The sequence below is a fragment of the Camelus bactrianus genome, chromosome 4 (genome assembly GCF_048773025.1).
Source record: "Camelus bactrianus isolate YW-2024 breed Bactrian camel chromosome 4, ASM4877302v1, whole genome shotgun sequence".
NCBI lineage: Eukaryota > Metazoa > Chordata > Mammalia > Artiodactyla > Camelidae > Camelus > Camelus bactrianus.
In genome coordinates, this window is record NC_133542.1 from 69395331 (window position 1) to 69410316 (window position 14986).

Below are 14986 nucleotides of genomic sequence, written 5' to 3' on the forward strand. Positions count from 1 at the left end.
CTCTCTTTTACCTGAAGTGAGGTGTGTGAGAGGGACTGCTGTGGACGAGACAGCAGAGGACACCTGCGGCCACTCCACACAAGGCCACAGAATCATGTTCTGTGGTTTGGCCTTACTCTGACCACCACCTGGGTGAGGTTCAGTAGCTTTTGATTGTGCCTTTTTTTTTTTTCTGATTTTGTAATTTTTTTCCCTTAAAGGTGATTTTAACTTCCTGAATGCACCCTTCCCTTGGCCTCCCCAAACCTAGAGTGAACACACAGACCCGCTTTTTCAACTTGGGGAAGAAATCAGCTTGGTTATTACACAGTAACTACCGCCGAATTACCTGATTGTTTGTATTTTTCTTGCTACGTAATTGTGTTTGGCCTTAGCATGTAAATTGGGCCATAATTACTGTATAATTTATAGTTTTTATATCTTATAACAAGTTAGTGTCTAAATCACACACCCCCATGTAAATACTTTAAAATTATTCAGTAATTACTTATTTACATTATAATTAAAAATAAGTAATTAGCATACATTTACAAAGGATTTACATACTTATTTCTGAATATCAGTTCTTGGCGGTGCTAGTGAAATCTTTTGCTGATAGTAAAATGAAGGCACGGGGAGGAAAAACTTCCCCATGTTGGGAAAGGAGATGTGGGTCTGGGGGGTCCCCCGACTTCTCAGAGCCTGGCTCTGAGGTGGCAGGTGGGGCAAGAATGTGGCGGAAAGGGTAAACCTAAAAATGTTCTGGTCAAATGAAGGATTTGGGGGAGAAGCAATAGATCTTATTCTTGAGAATAAAAATAGGCTTCATCTGCAGCATGAGAAAATCAAGGTAGACAAGGAGAAGTACTTCCTGAAGATCCTGCGAGGAAGGTACCAGAAATGGGGCTAAAACTTGGAAGACCTCCCCACTCTCTGTCTGTCTTGACCCCGAGCCCCTTCCAAAATAATGAATCCAGTGTTGGTGCTGAGAACAGAGGCATTGGGTGTGAACTTGACAAACATTTTCTCAATCCTCACTGCAGGATGTTTTATTTATGTATTTATTTATTTAATGTATTTCCACCATTTAGCAGGCTCAATGCAATGAACTAACTCACCCAGACCTCTAGGGCCATGGAGCCCAAAGGGGTGGAGGCAGAAGGCTGGGAGTAATGGCGAGCCAGCCACCTCCACTCCTTGGTTCCCAAACCAGGTGTTCTGTTAGGGACACTGCACCAAACAGGTGTTCACAGCATCCTGAAGGACAGTGTTCCAGCCTCACAGGTGGCTTGTCCAAGATGGCAGCTCAGCTAGGCCCACCTATCCATCCCTCCCAGGGACACCAGGCTCGATCCCATTCCTCAGGATGCCTTGTTGACTGCTGTTCTGTCCCACTGCCGTGTTAGGCTTGCAGCTTCTGGAAAGGGTGGTGTTTGGCAGTGCCAGTGGGTCCCATGGTCAAGTGCACCTCCTTGGCCATTAAGCAGGTCTCTAGATCTGAGGCGGTGTTTCTGAGGATCCAATGATGACAGATCAAGATGTTCTGTGAGGCTTTGAAGGGTGGCGCTGGCTGCAGCCCCGAGGGCAGGAGTGTAAAAATCATACCTGAAATCTGGGTCAGCTCAGTCAGGAGGATTTGTGGCCCTTGCCTCGTGGTCTGATGCAGTCAACTGGCCACATCAGAGAATGGTGCTATATCGGTTGTTCTGTGTCCTCTGTGGCTGGCAGGTCTGACGTTCAGCATCCAGCTAGGTCAGCCTTGGGAGAGGGAGCCTACGCTTGGGGGTCCATGCAGAGTCCCCATCCCTGCCACATGGTGACTCCATATACAAGTCCACTGCACACGTTCTGGGGGCCTGAGGCTGGAGACTGGATGACATCTGCTGGCTGTGTCATCCTATCTATGTCCTTGTCTGGTGCCTCTCCTGCAGTGGGTGTCCTCTGGTGGCCTTCACATGTGATGCAGAGATCCTCACATTTAGTGCCCATTTATAAAAGTCTGTCTGCACACCTTCCCCAGACCCGTGAATTAAGTAGGAATTTGATGGTGACTATGGCCCCTGTATCTTTTAAGACTTTGAAGTGGCACTTATCTTTGTCTTTTCCCCTAGGATAAAACTATTTTTGATTTTTATCTTGGCTGGGGGAGGGGGCATGGTGCTTCTAGGGGCTTCTACTTGGTCCTTCCTCCATCACTAGCTCATACTCTGTAAATCAAGAGGCCAACGTGAGGTTTCTGCCAACTGCTAAATATGTCCACTCCGGTGAGACATTTGAGAACTGATAAAGTGATCCTCAAGTGGCCTTGAACCCAGGGGGCCCTCTGCCAGGACTCCATTTATGACTTCCCCCATCTCCCCGAATCCCTGCTTTAACTGGGAGACTGCTGGCTCATTGGGGACCTGGGTACAAGTGTCACCTTGGACTCTTACGGCATCCAGTGCCTCTCCTTCCTCCACAGGCCCACACTTGGGTCCCAATTCAGTTTGACCCTGGTTATATGTCTGGTGGCCAGGAGGACAGGCTGGGTGAGATCTTGAGCAGGGCAGGCATGACTTCTAGGACACATGCCTCACCTGAGACTTTTGCAGAGTCTTCAAGCAAGGGTGGGTAGGTGCGCGCTCCCCTAACAAAGGATGTGGCACTCTTCTGCAGACCCAGGGAATTCAAGGTGATCTGGGGTTCTCAGTTCTCAAAGGTATCTCCCCAGACACCCTCACTCCAAGTCACTGGGTCCTGCCTTTGGCATAGGATAATCTGACCTAGAAGTTCAACTGCTCTTCTGATTAGGTCCTGAGCCTTGTCTCCAGCTCCATCTGCCCTCCAGCTATAGGAGGAGAGGGCTTCTTTAAACTCTGCCAAGAAGACCGCCTCGCTTTCACATTCACTTTGAACGGCTGACTGATCACTTTGAGCTTGTCATTTTCTCTCTTTAGAGCATTTAGGCATTTAGCAAATGCCACGCAGTTCCATCATCCTTATAATGAACTTCAAACACATGTTATTGCACAAGCTGGGGCATCAACTCTCCCCTCTGTGCTCCGTCCCAGCTCACCATAGCTGGGAGACACTAACTGCGCACCACGGCGTGAGGGGCTGTCAATTCTCCACTAACCACCAGTGGTGAGTCCTCATTGTCAGCCAGCCAGCAGGTGATGCAACTCAAGAATCCCATCCTGGAGGTCTGCCTCCTGGCACCTATCTAACCTCCCCACCACCCAGCTTCTCAACTATGTCCATGCTGTCTCAGGTTGGGTTCTGTGGAAGCCAAGACTGAGACCAGGATTTGGGGTCACGTGATTTATCAAGGGCTAACTCTCAGGAGAAAAGGAGCTAGGGAGTCAGGGCAGGCAGGTGAGTAGCTAAGCCAGAATGTGGTTCTGGCTAGAGTCTAGCCCTTCCTGATCCCATGCTGGATCCTGGGGTGTGAACCGTTCCTCAGAGATGCTCCCCCTTCAGGCAAGGAGGGGCTGGCCTTTCAAACTTGTGTCAGCCAGTCACTCCCTGGGGTGAGGGGGCATAAGCTTCAGGGTGGGGGTAACTTGGCTGGGAGCAGTTCTCTGGAGGAGGGGGCGGCTGTGAGCTATTAGCACCCAAAGTTCACGGCAGCTGAGGGCTGGGTGCACTGCCCAGTGGAGGGACCCAGGCCTGGCACCAACAGCGTCGGCTACATCCCCCTCCCCCTTTCTCTGAGCCCAGGGCCAGGAGTGTTCTCTCCTTCCTTTGTTCCTTTACGTTCCCTCTGAACTGAAAAAGTGACCTGGACCTAGACCCGCATGTGTGTGAACGTGCATCGGGGTTGATGATTGCGTGGACTGTGGACTGTGTGGAGGGTTTTTGTTAAGGCAGCAACCAACTGGGGACCTCTTGAAGAGGCTACTGAAAAATTATGTCCTCCATCCCTTGGTCTAGAGGTGGAAATGGCTGAGCACCCACTTCACCCTGGGAAAAGGCCAGAGAGGGCCTCCTTTTGCTTATTTGACTCTGGGACAAGCTGGGGGAGAGGATGTGAGCTTCTGAGGCAGCATAACACAGTGGAAAACAACCCAGACTCTGGGGCTCCCTGAGTTCAAGTCCCAACTCTGCTGCTTACTCAGGTATGTGACCTTGGGTAAGTCAATTCTTCTTTCAGAGCTTCCTCGTGGTAAAATGGAGGATGAAGAAAAATCATACCTGCTTCATAGAGTTGTTGTGAGAATTAGATTAATCAGTGCCTTTAAAATGCTTAGAAAAGTGCCCGAGACATCTTAAAAGCTCGGTGTGTATCAGGTCTTCCTGTTCTGGGTTGATATCAAAATCCCCATCTCTGACCCACCCACAGGCAGGAGCCCAAGACTGTAAGGGTGAGAAGGGACCACGATCCCAGCCTCTGTTCCCCAAAAGTCTCAGCTGGGAGACATTTCAGGATGGACCAGAGAGAGCTGAGCAAGACAGCCAGGCCCCTGAAATGCAGTGACGCTGAGGAAAGGGAGGACCCAGCCCCTGACTCCAGGTCGACACTAGGGACTCACTATGGCCCTGGGGAGAGCTGGTTGGGCACAGCTTGCGGCTGTGTTAGAAGCTCCTCTGGTCCCAGCCAGGACATGGTGTTATGCTTTGGGAGAGAGCGGGTGAGCCTGGGAGTGAGAAGGAAAAAGAACTCTTGACTACCTTGCCTGGTCAGAGACTTGAAGCAGCAGCAAGAGCGACTGCAGCAGCAAGGCAGGCAGTTACCAAGCCGTGCTGCTTAGTCTTCAGCAGCGGCCCCGTGTGGCCAAGAGAAGCAGTTGCAGTTGGCAGGGTCAGACTGGTATTCCTTTCTGCAGATTGGGCTACACCAAAGGGTTCTTAGATCTGAATGTGTGTGTGTGTGTGTGTGTGTGTGTGTGTGTAGCAGAATATCCTTCAAGAGGAAGAGGCTGAATGTTTTTACAATAGGGCATATGGAATTTCAAATTATTAATGGAAAAGATAAAAGAGATTTGACTGTGTTTGTCACCTGAATTAACAAAAGCGTATCACACTGGTTGCTTGTGTGTGCATGTCTGTGTGAGACGAGGTATATGGTTGGTACACATGATCTTGATTGTGTGTGTGTTCTGAGTGAGGATGTGTTTCTGAATCTGGAGTGAATTGCACAATGAGGAAGCTGAGTGGAACTTTGAGGATTATCTAACTGAACTTTTGGTGGTGTTTGTGGACTGAGCTTCAGAAGAGATAAGTAACTCATCTGAGGTCAAATATCAAGTTATTAGCAGAGCTGTATTGAAATCTAGGGGCATCCTGACTCTCTGTTTGGGGCATTTTCTTTCATTACTATTAAAAAAACTTTTTAGAAGAGTTGCAAATATACTATAGAGAATTCCTGCATACCCTCCCCTCAGCTTCCTCTAAAGTTAATACCGTATGTGGCCATAGTGCATTTATTAAAACTAAGAAATTAACACTGGTGCAGTACTAGAGACTTAATTTGGATTTCTCCAGTTTTTCCGCCAGTGTCATTCTTCTCTTCCAGGATCCAATCCAAAAGACCACATTGCATTTAGTCATTATGTCTCCTTGGTGTCTTCAAATCTGACAGTCTCTCAGTCTTTCCTTATCTTTCATGATCTTGACACTTTTGAAGAGTAGTTCACCATTTATTTTTATGTCAACAACCCTAGTCGTATAAACAAGCATGAATATGCCATCATTTCCATGAATAAATTCAGATTTATGGTCACAGACACACTCCATATACCTATATCTTTTAAGTGTATTTGTGTGTATGGGTGTAGGTAAATACTTGACATAAGAATTTTCACTGTGTATATTTATTATAATTTTTATATTTTGGAAATAAATTTGTCCTAGAAGCCTGCCTTATTGGCAGCCACAGATTCTGAAGAAAGTTCTCATTCTTAAGGGGCAGGCAAAAGTTTCTGGAGTGAGCTGGGGTTGATGCCATGACAGGGTGGGTGACAACTGGGACTCTGCCCAAGCTGGGGGCATGGGGACCCCAGGGTGGCAGGTGAGGCCCCAGGGCTGGGGGAGGGACAGAGGAGGCAGCCTGTCCTGTGACCATGGCTCATTTTTCGCGCCCTCAGTCAGAGCCCCAGGGTGCCCATGACCCTGTCACCCAGCAAGGGAGAGGACAGCCCATGGGAGTCACCAGAGTATGCACATATGTGGTCTTGTCATGCATGTCAGTGAGCGTAAATGGGCATGTGAGCCTTCACCCATGTCCCCTTTTGTGAAAAGGCGACTCTAACCCTCACTGGTTGGGTGACTTTGAGCAAATTACTTAACCTGTTTGTTCCTCGATGCCTCATGTTACAAATGCAGAGTGGCAGGATACCTGGGCTCCTAATATGCATGTGATTCTCCCACTTTCCCAGCCTCCCTTGCAGCTAAGCAGAGGCCACGTGTCTAATTCTGGCCAATGACGGGGAGCAGGGTGGCACCTGCCACTTCAGGTATGAGGCAACTAAGACCTCATGTGTTCATCACCACTTTCCTTTCCAGCCCCGGTGACCTTAGAGGGCACTTGTCCCACATGACACAGCCACAAGACAGAGGAAGGTCAGCAACCCACACTGGGCTTCATGTGAGTGAGAAAAATACGTTTATTGTGATAAGCGCTGTGATTAGAGGGTTTATTTTTATTGCAGCATAGCCCATCCAATCCTGGCTAATAATAATCATAACTCATGGTAAGTGTGAGATGGTCAAGAGGACTTTATGAGTTAGTATGTTCATGGGACTTTGTGAAGAAGATTCCATGAGCTGGGGTGTAAGTGATACCTGGTGCGTGTTCACAAAATGTGCAAGAGATAATTAATGTTCTTACTACTCCTTACCAAGACAGACTTTCTGGTGAGTTTAACTTCCAGACCCTACTTGGAAAGGGCTTTTCCTCCCATGTAAGGGTGATTTGAGCTACTTGAGCAAATGATATTTATTGCAGCAACTATATGATCCTTTGGCCAAGGGCTGCTGGGGGGAGTGGCAGATGGAGCCTGATGGGGGCCCTGGTGGGAAGGACCTGCAGGATCAGAGTGAGGACAGCTGCTCCCACCCACTATCCTGACCATGGGGAGCACCAGGGCGGGGAAGAGGCCTGTCTCCCAGAGTGTGGTGCCTGCAGGCTGGAGACCAGAGCCACAGGAAGGTTCTGTTAGGGACACTCAGGCCTGGTCTGGGAAGACAGAGGCGTCATTTCATTGTCATTGTCAGTGCGTGTAGACCTTTCCCTGGGCCAAGGCCTGAGTTGACAGTTTTATGAATTTTAACATGGATTCCACAGCATCCCGGCAGACAAGCTTCTTCATTTTCCATCTTAAAGACAAGGAAACTGAAGCTCTGAGACCGGAAGGGACTCGGCTAAGCTGGCAGAGCCACAGCTGACTTCAGAGTTCCCGCTTCCACCCACCACACACTGTTCCACTGCTGCCTAGCTGGTCTGGAGCACGCACGGCAGGGCATTCACTCCCTACCAAGTCTGCTGGACTGTCCCCTTGAGACGGTGATGAGGACCGTTAACAGGTGTGGCTGAGTTGAAGAAGCAAACTTCAGAAAATGCAAGACCATTTTTATAAGAAATAAAACCCAAAACATCTCTGTATTTCCATAGATCCAGATGTATGTGAAGGCCTAGATTAAAACTCGGGAGGACACACACCAGACTGGGAAGTGTCCCCTCTCCAAAGAGGGGCAGGGTGGAGGCTGGAGGTGGCCTAGGGAGATTTCATCTGTGATGCTTACATTTTTGTTTTCAGTGAGAAAGTGTTCATATATTGCCTGTGTAATTAAGAATTCATTAAACATTTTAAAAAGGGCAAGAACAAACAGACATCTAGCCCCTGCAGGGGTGTCACAGTTTAGGCCTGTCTTTCTGCCATGTTCACCCATCCTCACCCTCCCTGTGCTATCACACGTTCCAGGTGTTAACATTATGTGTTTCCTTGCCTTAGGCTTTTGCACATGACTGTCCCTCTGTCTGGAACATTCCCCCTCACCACCCTCATTTTCATCTGACTCCTTTTCAACCTTTAGGTCTTAAACTTGGCATCAGCAACTTGGGGGTCCTTCCCATGACCCCCCCAGCTTTGACAGGGGTCCTGCCGTCTAGGCTTGTGCACTTCTTCCACCTTGTCTTTTATCAGTCTCTATAATCACCACTTGCTTTCTTCTCTGACTTCATTGCTGGATTATAAAGCCTGTGAGTTGGGGTGGCCTCATGTGGTGCTTGATCTTCAGCACATGACACTTGGCAGGAACCCAACAAATTTCAATGAATGAATGGGTGAAAGACTGAACGTGTTAGATCTAAATGGCACAGATGTGAGTGGAATGATCACCTCCCTCTTTCTAGCCATCATATCTCTATTGATATGATCTGAGATAACACTGGCTTACTGGTGGCTGTACCTTGCTTGGGTCTTCATAGGCTGGTTTCTGTAGAGTTAAAATCCACATCTTCCCCGCCACATACTCCTGGAGGGACCCAAGCATCCGTCTTTCCTCCTTATTCATGTCTCTCTTGTTATGCTCAGTCCACTGTTGACTTTCTCTTCTGGCTTCTTGTCCCTAGAAAATCTCACTTGGCTGTCCTCATGGGCTCTTCAAGGAGGCACTGGTAGCAAAATGAAGTGAGTGTGGTTTGGGGGTGGGGAGTGAATGATGAAGAGAGAGGGGATAGAACCCACCAGGCATCCTCAAATGGGAAGACGAGATGCATTTGTGGCCTTAAGTGACCATAGCCACTGAGAAGGAGCCCCATCTGGCTCCATGCCCAGCTGCCATGGTGCTGGAGGAAGGACATGGCCAGAGGCTGGGGCCGAGGTGCTGCACATTGGTGTCTCCTGCAGCCTCATCTCTGACAGCAATTGCGAACTCAGGGATGCCACAGATCCCCCCGGCCCTCCACTCCCCTGCCTGGACCCTGCCTCCCCTACCCGCCACTTGGACTTCTGGAGAGCCGGGGAGCTGGGGATGGGAAATCACACACCCAGACCCTATCTGATACCCATAAGTTTGCTCAAGCTTATGTAAATCACACAAAAACTGACAAGTTTTCCTATTAAAAGATAATTGTAATCAGGGTGCCGGACGTGCGGCGTGGGGATGATTGGAGATAGACGGACAGCACGGAAAGATGGATTGTTTTAATTTGCACCAATTAAATTGAAGTTCATGGGATCATCTTCTTCAATCTTCATGAATACTTTATTTTCTGGCTGCTATGGAGCTATTAAAAAGAATGATTGAGGCACACGGCAGGCCGGGTATATTTTATGAAATATCACCTTTAAAGAATTTGAGTACGCCATTTTCATAATGAGTTTTCTAGTACCTAATCCTCTTCTCTATTACTACATTTAAGAAGTGGATTGATCTGGGAAGTGCCGAGGGTGCAGGTAATGATACATTTTGCCAGGCGCGGGCGGTGATAATGGATCACGTTTTGGCGAGGAGGATAATGGATGGATACTGAGAGGAGGTGTGTGCAGGAGTTTGGTGGTGGAGGTCCGGCTTGGGTGGGGATCCGATGCTGAGTCAAGCTTTCATCCTTGCTTGTGACTGTGCTGGTGAGGAAGGCCTGGAGTACGATGAGGAGCGAAACCAGGAGGTGGGGGTGAGCCGGGGTGGGGAGGGTCCAGGGCTCTTGGCCTGCAGTCTTAGCTGCCCACAGAGGCTGGACTTGCCTGCAGTGCTCTGAGATGGTTTTTGATGCTCTAGTGCTCAGCCAAGGGTTGGGCTAGGGGAAAGGAGAAAGTTTGGGAGTTTTCTGAGCCCACGAGGCACTTAAGGGGGCCTAGAGAGCAGGTAGGCCCTGCAGCAGCCTCAGCCCACGGGCCTGCCCACTGTGACCTCACTCTTGACCTTGACCTCTATCCAGGCTCGCCTCCTAGCACAGTGGTCCTTCGGTCTAGAGGGGAGAGGAAAATAGGGAAGTGGGTGATGGGCTCACTCTCAAAGGGAGTAGGGCGAGTGTGGGCCAAGGGGTTCCTGCCAGGATGGAGTCCTGGGGTCCTACAGAGTGTGGTCATGACGATGGGTGAGGCGCGGACTCAGATGTCACCAACAGGTCAGGTCAGAAGAGCCAAACCCACAGTGGTGGGCCGTGTTCCCCTAACTCCGGTGAGGTCTGAGGGCGCTGGCTTGGCCCTCAGCGGGGTCACAGCCCCAGTGGCTCCCTGAGGTCCCTGACCTTGGCCTGGCGAAGGGTGAGCACCAGGTACCTGGCAGGGCAGCCTAGGGGAGTGAGCAGAGCGAGGCGCCCCGCCCCACCCCGGCTGGGTCTCTACTCCGCTTCTTGGCTGTGCTTTACTCCCCAAGCTTCAGCGGCAGCAGCCGTCATAATTAACCCTGCTAATTAATCAGGGCAGGACGGATTAATTGAGATCACAGGAGACCAGGAGAGCAGGTGCGGCTCTGGGGCTGACGGGATAACGAGCTCTCGGACGCCCTGGGGGCCTGGCCCTGCCCCAGGGAGGCCCGGCTCGCTCAGGGGTGAGCTGTGCCAGGCAGAGGCCCCAGGGACCCAGCCCTGCTGGGCGCCCTGGGCCCGCTCGGGCAGGCTCTGACAGGCTGCCGCTGGAAGGCGGGCAGGCAGCCTCCATCACCCCTGCCGCCGGGGGGCCAGCCAGGTGGAACCACAAGTCCCCCCATAGCTTGTGAGCCAAGAGGCCCCAGGCTGCCAGGGAAGCTGGAACAGGGCAGGGCAGTGGTACAAAACCTCCTGCTGCCCCAGCTGAGACCCCCAAATAGTGGCACCCCTAAACTATGGGAAGGAGAACTCAGCGGGATTTCCAGCAGCCAAGTGACTTGTTCATTTTATGTTTTACAAAGATCTCCCTAGCCGCTTCCGTGTGGAGGAGGATTTGGAAGGTGCTGGAGTAGGGGTAGGGACCCCATTGAGGAGGCTGGGGCCGTGGTCCAGGCAGGAGAAAGTGGTGGCTCGGACAAGGTGGTGGCAGTGGAGGTGTGGAGGGCTCTCTGGGGTTGGATTACATGTGGTGGAGTGAAGGACAGAGATCAAGGGCCAATGTTCTATTTCTAGGAGGGTCTGCCCTTGGGATGGGGAGAGTGGAGCAGGTTTGGAGGACAGGAAGTTTTTTATATGTTCTGGGTTATGACCTCAATTGCCTTTGGGACTCAGTCACTGCTGCCTTGTCCCAGCTCTGCTCAAGCTGCCTTGGGCAGTACCCTCCCTTCCTGCCCCCCTCCCCCCGCTTGTCAGGCTCCCGGGGCACTTGGAGCCCACACGTGTACCTGTACGGGCTGGCCGATCCTTCCTCCAGAGGACTGCGCGTCCTCTAAGACCAGCTTAAGTTGCCCCCTTCTGGAGGAGCTCTCCCTCCCTGCTCCCGGGCAGCATGGGCCTCCCTCCTCTGAGAACCTACCATATCTTGGTAACTTTGCTCACACTGTTCCCTCTGCCAGAATGCCCTTCCCTTCTTGAAACCAGGCGAGCTCCTACTTAGCCTTAAACACCCAGAGCAAACCTCATCTCTCCCTCTTCATTTGTCTTGGTTCTGGTAGCTTCTTCCTTGGAACCACTCTTATCTTTGTATGACTTTTTGGCAACCATGCATCTGTCTCCTTAAAGCTACTTCTGGAATAAGTTTGGGAGTTGAAATTGCCAACATCACCATATGGCTTGATCCTTATTTAGGCATTGTGAGCCATTTATTCCTTCAAAGTTTCTCAACCTCAGCATTACTGATATTTGGAGCAGATCATTCTTTATCGTAAACGGTAGTCCTGTGCCTTGTAGGATGTTCAGGAGCATCCCTGGCCTCTACCCACCAGAAGCCACTAGCTACCCCAGTGGTGACAACCAAAAATGTCTCTAGACATTACCAAATGTCCCCTAGGGGAGGAGGAACAAAGGCACCCCCAGCTGGAAACGATTGCCTTCCAGAGAAACTAGGATGAGGAGTGAGAATCCCATACCCTGGGCCGAGGACTGGCAGGCCCGATGCTGCTCTGGGGCATGAGTTTTGAGAATACTAACATCTAGTGCTTCCCCAGTACAGAGGCCCTCACCCTTTGTACAGATCCATTCCTAAAAGCACACGCACCAAGAGACACATGTGAGAATGCCCATGGCGACCCTGTCCAAGCTAATCCTCACGCTGGACTGAATGCCCATTTGTGGTAGAATGGGTGAAAAAAATGTAGACATTCACTCAAGGGATGCAGCGTGATCTGCTACACATGCAGCACCGGGAATGAATCTCACATGGCAGAGAAGCAGCCGGCCCCAGGGATGCCGCCTCTGTGAGCCCATTTATGGAAAGTTCAAGGTGCTGGGCATCAGGATGGTGGCCACACTTGGTGTTCACCACCCCGCGAAGACTGGGGACGCGCTTCTTGATCTGAGCTCTGGCTTCGTGGCCGTGTTGACTCTGTTCAAACTCTGGGCTGAACACTTACGATGTGTGCATTTTTCTGTATACATGTTATGCCGGAAAAAAAAAAAAAACCCTACCTTAAAAACAAACAAAAGTCTCATGTATGAATGTTGAACCTTATAAGGAAGACAGTTCAGTTGCTGAAAACGAATGAATGTCAGGAAATCCTAAATTGCGCTTTCCTTTTGTATGCAACCTCTGATGTTCCGTTTCCAGAATTTTGTTCTTGTCCTTTAATTTTGTTTCCTTGCCTTATGATTGATGCCTGATGTTTGACTCTAGGCTGGGGTAGGGGGGCTGATGGACCCCTTTTACAGCCTGGGATCTTCATTTGTATCTCAAACGTACTATGTTCCTTACCCCTAAGTAGCACACTCATTAAAAATATTGACCTGTGCTAAACAAAAAGTTACAAGGACAACATGTAAAAAAAGATTGTGAGCTTGCAAGGGTTTGGACCTATAGTTTGCATTTTTCCTGATAAAATGCTGGGAGGACTCTGAGGGACACCATCAGGATGCACCCCAAGGACTAGGGTGACAAGCGTCCCTACTCAGGTGATACACAAAGTTAGAATTGGGTAAAATGCAGGATTTTTTTTTTAATGGTATACAAGGGGATATTTTGAAAATATAAATGAGAAAAATAGAACAATTTACATCATCCAAACTAGGGGTCTTATTTACTGGGCTTGGGTCATTTCCATCAGCCCCAGACAAGTTGTGACACCTCCTAGCTTGTAACCAAACCCTCCCAGGGGCGCTTGTTCTCCCACTAATACCCGCTTCCCTGCTCCCTTGAAGCAAAATGCCCGGGAGAGCTGTCTTCACTCTGCTGCCTCCAGCCCAGGTCTCTCCTCCACTGTCCGCATACAAGCCATCCAGCCCTCCTCTGAAACCGGGTGACATGCGACCAGCAACATGGTCATTTGCATTTGTTGTGCATGGCTGCTCCTTCCTCCTTGAAGCCTTCTCTTGGCTTGGCTTCCAGGATACCTCTCCTAATTTTTCTTCGTTTCACTGGCTGTTCTTCCCCACCATTCTTTTGTGGCTCCTTCTGTGATGTTGGTGAGCCCCAGAGCCACACCCAAGGAGCCCTTGTCTCCTTGGACTCTTGGGTGATGGGGTCCAGCCTCAGGGCTTAGACCCTCTGGAATCTCTCCCTCGACACCAGCTTCTGTCTCCCATCTGCCCAAGTGACAGCTGCATTGATTGGGTTTCCCTCAAGATAGAGAGATCCTTCGAAGGAGAAGAGACTCACCAATACTGCAAGTGGTCATGGAATAACCCAGTGTGGAAAGAATGAGTCACATGTCTAGAAACTGACGGGGGAAGAGAGAGAGGGAGGGAAGGTCACCAGAACAACTTTGATTGGGTGCCAATTGTGTGCCAGGGGCTTGGTGTGCAGTGTCTCTGTTGATCCTCATAATAATGCCGTGGGATAGAGAGCAACTTTATACCCATCTTACAGCTAAGGAAACAGCTCAGAGAGGCTTAGGAACTTGCCTGAGGTCACACAGCTAGGAAAAGATGGTCTACCTCCAAGGCTCACTGGTACTCCCCAAGAACTTCCCCCAAAACTTGCACATGCGGTGCACACAGGAGTCTCCTTTTCCCTTGCCCCCTCGCTCTAGGCTGGGCTGGTGGCCTTAGGGTCACATCAGCCCTGGCGGTTCCATCTACACCCGCAGTGACAACCCAGATCCTCCATCGTCCACCCGCGTTAACTTTAATTGCTCGAAAATTGACGATAGATGCAAGGAAAATAATGAGGCCTAATTATGTTAATTAAATGGCTAATTCATTAATTAACGCACTCACATCCTTGGCTTGGAGAGCCCCTCGTGGTGGCTGCGAGGTTGGTTCAGTTCCAGCAGGAATGAGAGGCCCTGCCTGAGGCTGAGAGTCCGCTGCCCTCTTGTGTGGGAGCCATAGGCGCTGGGCCATCATGCACCCCCTTCAGCTGCTGGTCCTCAGGCCCCGCCCTGTTCTGCCCTCCTGTCTGCATTGAATGAGGTGCTGGGATGCAGGTGATGAACAGATCTAAGCAGGCACTTCCAGGGTCCCCAAGAGCTTCTTGGTGACTTCTGGGGTGGATTCCCAGCCCAGGAGGCAGCATGAACGGGCAGAGACCCCGCAGAGAGAGAGTGGGTAGGTTTGTCCAATGGGACTCAGAGCTGTGAGGCCACAGACAGAAGGACATGTTGCCTCAGAAGGTTCAGGAGACCCTTCTGTCCCTGGGGGGACCACATGGTATCTGGATTCCTCCAGATAATAGCCAGGTAGCCAAGGCTTGGTGGCTGTGTGCATCTTGGTCACCAGTTTGCTGTGACCACAGAGGGGCTGACCATTGTTCACAGGGTAGACAAGGTCCTCACCTGGGTCCTGTGTGGTTGGCCCATTGCCCTGGCACCTCAGCTCCCATCTGCTGGCCCCTTGTTCTCTGCTGCTTGGTCCCATCTTTGAGTCAGGACTTCTAATGTGCTCTCCCAGCACCCTGTCCTATGTCATTTGTGCAGTTTGTAATGATACGACTCCACTCTCTCCATAGTCACAATCTGTACCACATTATCACTAAAATCATCCATTCTCTTGTTTGTTTCTGTTACCGGGCAGGGCTGCACCTCT

At 50.4% G+C, this 14986-nt stretch overlaps 1 long non-coding RNA gene across 1 annotated transcript in view; it reads left to right on the forward strand.

Annotated features, from left to right (window-relative positions):
* LOC141577378 (uncharacterized) overlaps positions 1–14986 on the forward strand; it is a 168980-nt gene that overhangs the window by 27291 nt on the left and 126703 nt on the right. The gene's annotated exons all lie outside the window — the stretch shown is intronic.